Consider the following 5,836-nt stretch of genomic DNA (forward strand, 5'->3'; position numbering starts at 1 on the left):
TATCAAGTTCGTTACTTTATCAATAATCATGACCCGATTTAACAAAAACGTAGCTTTGAGGTTTTTGTATGAAATCACTCGAGAAGCCCAAAACCATGTCATACGAACTCCGATTTGAGTGATTCAAGCGGCCACGGAACTGTTTAGGTTCGATCTACAAATCCATCATCTCTTCGTCACTGGAAACCGCCGCTATAGTTGCCGGAATACCCAAACAATTTTTGTAAAAACTTCACTTTTTCTGTTATGGTTTTTCTAATAAAAACCTACCTTCTAGACCTCAGATCAAATATCTGATCAGTGGAAATTTTCACTTATATTCCATGAACACCTAGTTAAAACTTGAGACCGATCCGACGGTTAGATCTCCGAGAATCGTTGTGTCTTTGTGGGCTATTTTCTCAAGAACGGGAATTGGAGAAATGTGTGTTTTTAAAGGTGTAGGATATGGTGTAGAGATGGATGGAAATGGAAAGGATTAGGGTTTAAGGGGGAATTTATACTTCCTTAAGCTCATGGACGTTAGGCTCATCTTTCATTTTTAGTCCATATTTTGAAGGTGTAGGCTATGGTGTAGAGACATATGGAAATGGAAAGGATTAGGGTTTAAGGGGTATTTATACTCCCTTTAACCCATGCACTTTAAGCCCATCTTTCCATTTTAGTCCATATTTAATTACATCTTTAGAGCCTACTTAACCTTCCTTCTTTATTATTTTATTATTTCTTCTACTAACCCAAGTAAATTTTTCCATACTAAATAAATAATATATTAAATATTATTCTTAGAAATTTCGGGATGCTACAACTACCTAGATCATGATGAACCTTTGTTTGGTTGAATTTTGATAGGGATTCTTTTCGTATTGGATTTTATGTTTTAAGTAAATTGTTGAGTTTTATTTAATTGATGCATATGATTACTTGGTTTTATTTGCTTAGGTTTATTGTTTCACATTACCCTTGTTGATTGTTTCATATGATAGGGTTTTGTTAGGTCATTTACTGTGTGTTCTTGACTAGTTTGTGATTGAATTCGAATAAGATCATTGGAACAATAAAACTAATCAAATAAATAAAATTGAGCTACTAACCTAGAAAGCTGTAAGGTGATAGGTTATTGATAGATCTTTGTTGATTATGATTGCTAGATTTAGTCCTTCGTAAGCAGTCCGTCTAGGTTTGAATTGTCAACTTTGTCTATTAAGTCAATTGAGTTTGCTTAGATACCTTTGATTTCCGCGCTATAATGTAGGATTTCAGTGTAAAGGTACTTAAACATAAATAATTAAATAATCGTAAGGGAGTTTAATATATAATATTGGTGTGTCTTAAAACTTGTTAGAAACTCATAGTGTCTTCTTGAGAAGGGTCAAGGGTCTAGTTCAGGTTTTCTTTCAAGGGTTTATCTTACCATCCCAGTTCCATAACTTAATTTTCCTAATTAATTGTTAGCAATAACTTAGGGGATTCTAGCCTAGGTGGTTTTTCATCATCATCTGAATCAGTCAAACTTACTTGTCGTGTGTTTCATTAATTGTCTTTTATTAATTAGTTTATTTTATTAGTTTACTATAATATAGTTTAACCCCCCCTTTAATAATAATATTTAAAAAGTAGTGTGTCAGTTAGTCGAGTCTAATTACCTAGTTACGTTATTTAAAGAGTCTCGTGGTTTCGATATCCCGACTAACTTAACTGTACTAGAGTTGATCGGTACACTTGCTGGTTAATAGTTTAAGCTAAGTTTAAGAGACTAGAATTATTACTTAGTTTCTAGATTAGCATATTTTAGTTAATAAATTATTTGACTACTTTTAGCACATCAGAGGAAAATATTTCTACATGCTTATATGACTAAGTGTGAGCCTTGCATATTGTTGGAGCATTGATTTGTTTATAGCTATGAAACTTAAGCAATGTTGATAGTATCAATTGGTATATACACACTACATGTTTGAAATAACAAATACAACGGTTTTAAAAGTCGGATAAACTAGTTGTAATAATTTCCTTTAGTGCTCGATTATTAAATGTACTTTGTGTTTCTAGGACAACATAAAGACAAGCTATAACATATCAAGTTTTGTTAGTATTTAAGTGAATTGTGTTTAATTGAATTGTAGAAGATAAATGCAATTATCTAAAGTATGAGGGGGCTAAGTATCATTAGCTAAAAATTTAAACATGAAAACCTAACCCTACATTTATGAGTAGCCATCATCTCATCTCATTTCATAATCATCTTGGCCCCCGACCTCATTCATATCCAAATTCCCGTTTTTGAGTGAGCAACCCACAAAGACCCGATGATTCTTGGAGCTTTAACATTCAGATCGGTTCAAAATTTTAATAGAGTGTTAATAGAATATTAATGAAGATTTTCACTAGTCGGATATTCGATAAGAGGTTGTGAAGTCTAGTTTTTATCAAGGAAAACGTAATAGTGGAAAATCGAGTTTTTCGAAAACTGTTTGGGTTTTACGGCGACAGTAGCGGAGGATTTCTACGGTGGAAGTAGGCGAAACTGGTAGGGATCGAAAACTTGGTCTCGTGGTAGCTTGAATCACTCAGTTTCGATTTCGTATGATGTAGTTTTGGGCTATTCGAGTGATTTCGAACATAAACCTCAAAGGTACACTTTTATTAAAAAGACTTACTTTTCGTGTACGGAATTGAATGAAACTTGGTGGGATGATAGATCAAGTCACTATTATTGATAATTTAATGAACTTGAGAGTAAATAAGTTACTTGGTTAGGTTCGGGTAAAACGAGTAGTGTTCGGTTCGTGAAATGACGGGTAGACGAAGTCGGGTGCACGAAATTTGAAAGGAAAGTATATATGGTTGAAACAAGTAAGAGAAACACAAACTTGATGATAAAAGAGCTATCAGATGAGATTCGTTGAAATGAGATTCGTAAGAATGTGATTAGATGGGCTGAAAAGAGATTCGATTCGTTTAGTAGATGTGATTCGATTCATTTAATAAATGTGATTCGATTCGATCAGCAAATTCCATTTGAATAGTTTTGTAAATGCGATTCGATTTGTTTAGTATATGTGATTCGATGTGTTTGGAATATGCGATTCGATTCATTTGGTAATCAATCCATGTGAATTCGATCTGGTTACCATACGAATTCAATTAAGAAAAGAAATAGTGACCCAAATTGGCTAAGTTAGATTAGCTTAATGACTTGGCTAGTAAACTTAGAAAGAAAGTAGTTAATTAATTAACACATATATTTGTTATAGAGTTAACCGTGCTCAGCTAAATAGGGGTTTTACAATCAATTCCGAAAGATACCAGACCCAAGTGAGTTACTAGCCCCTTTCTCTTTTACGTTTTCAGGGCTGTGTGCATACTGTGTGTTGAGTCGGTATAGCTAAGTTGTTTAAAGCCAGATATTATAATATTATAAATAAATATATTGTTTGTAAATGCAAGTGTGTATGAGAATAATTGGGTATGTTACGGTGTGCATGTTTATTGTGTGTATGCTTATATTTATTCTTGAGCTAGTGATTGTTGACGAGAGTACATTGGTATTTAATTATTTATGCAAGCGTGTATGAAGTAAATTGTGTACGGTGTGTGTGTGTGTGTATATAATATGAATGTGTATGAGATGAAGTATGTAAGTATACATATGTCTTGTACATACTAGAATGTGAAGAAAAAGAAGGTATGATCTATGGGCCCTACGAGTGATACCTTATAAGTTAGGATGAAAAATCCATCTAATTTCGCATAGGACGTAGACAGTATGTGGTGTGAACATTAGAGGGATTTAAGCCTCTACATGTTTGTGTGTATGAATGGGTTAACTTAAGTGCTAGTGAGGGCAAGCCTCTACATGTTTTCGTGTATAAGTTGTGTGACGTAAGTGCTATTGAGGGCAAGCCTCCTCATGCTTTCATGAATAAGTTGGGTGACGTAAGTGCTAGTGAGGGCAAGCCTGTACGTGCTTTCATGTACAAGTTACGTGATGTAAGTGCTAGTGAGGGAAAGCCTCGACGTGCTTTCTTGTATAAGTTGTGTGACATAAGTTCTAGTGAGGGCAAGCCTCTACGTGCTTATGTGTATAAGTTGTGTGACGTAACTGCTAGTGAGGGAAAGCCTCTATGTGCTTTCCTGTGTTAGGGCTTAAGTATAAGAAAGTGTAATGTGACACTCGTCAATTTCAGGTTAACTCCGTTAATCCAAATTCTGTCAATTCAAACTTAAGATCACTTGATCTATAACGCACATCTCAATACATTTAAACTAGGGTTTTAAATGACGCATGACAATCACTACACATGTAGTCTTTCGGGATTGCACCGAAACGCACACGAGTCGACTCAAACCATTGGTGAACAAACGACAAACATCAAAACAACAAATACGTGATAATTATGTGTTAACATATATGTTACTTGATATGTTATGTGGAATGTTAAACACAAGAAGCAAGAACTAATTGTTTACACTAGAAAATTAATAACTAAAAGTAGAGGGGCCATTGTGTAACATATTATAATTAACAAAACCCTACACTCCCTCCCCTCTCCCTAGACCGATCGTCCCCCTCTCCCTCTCTTTTTGGCTGCCGTAAACACACACACACACATACAAGAATTTTCAAGCTTTTGTTGAAGAATTAAGGTGCTATTAGGTAATTAACTATTCTCTATGCATTCTATGTGTTTAATTTTGATATTGAATGGGTTAATCAAAACCCTAAATTTTTGAAAGTGATGATTAAGATGAGTTAGGGTTTGATTGTATGTTTGATGATGATTTACTAGTGAATTGATAACTAGTTGTGTTATAATTGCTTGTTAATTACTTGTTCTTTGATTTTAAACTTTCAAGTAAAACCCTAACTATGTGTGTAACGTAAAATTGATATGCATGGTTGGTAAATCTTGTATCTAGAGTGTGATATGCATGGGTTATGGTTCATAGATTGTTGTTATGTTGAGTTCTGATGTAAACTGGTACTGGACAGATTGTTGATTTGATGTTTAGACGTCTGTAACTGGATGTTAATGTGTTAATTGGTCGAAATTATTAACACTACAGTGTACTAGGTTGAGTCTAGGTTTTAAAGAGTCAAAATTTGTAATTTTTGGACGTGTAAAAGTTAACTTTTATTATTTTACAAAAACGTAGTGCAAGTCTGAATTGTGGGGTCTGCTGTTAGGCTGTTTTGAAATTATCATATCTCATAAACTACAAGACCAAATGGGTTTGTTCCCCTTCTGGAAGTTAAAATTTTGAGTTATGAAGCTAACCCAATTGGTCTTGCATTGATTGGAATTACCATTTAACGGGACTAACAAATAACATTCTGTTGCGCATGATTTTGACTGCTGTGAGTTTACTGTAATGTTTTGATCATTGTGAGAAAACTATGTGGAATAAAAATACAATAAAATAGTTCTGGAAACCTAACTCATGTTTTCTTTTGTGACAATATTTAGTGAATTAATTGATATGTTATGATCTGTTGAATAGAGTAATCTTTCAAAGTAGAAATCTGTCTTGATAAAACTAGCTGTTGAGCTATGTGAAAATACATGAAACGTGCTTGTTGATAGATAATTGCTATGTTTTTGACTAAATTGCCCTTGTGGGGAATAATTGCTAGTAATGTACAATGTTAATACTTGACACTTAAGTAGTTGTTCACACATGTAACGTATCACCAACGTGTTTGTCGAGTCGCACTTATTTCACAAACGAAACACGAAACGCATCTCATGCATAAGTTGTATGTGTCGAGTCTAGGGACTCACTCGTAGTTTAAATACTTAGAAAATCTCGTTTTTGTTTTTAGAACACTAGT

This window comes from Bidens hawaiensis, unplaced genomic scaffold (genome assembly GCF_021521415.1).
Source record: "Bidens hawaiensis isolate Kalapana, Puna unplaced genomic scaffold, B.hawaiensis_p1.1 tig00023643_1, whole genome shotgun sequence".
Lineage (NCBI taxonomy): Eukaryota > Viridiplantae > Streptophyta > Magnoliopsida > Asterales > Asteraceae > Bidens > Bidens hawaiensis.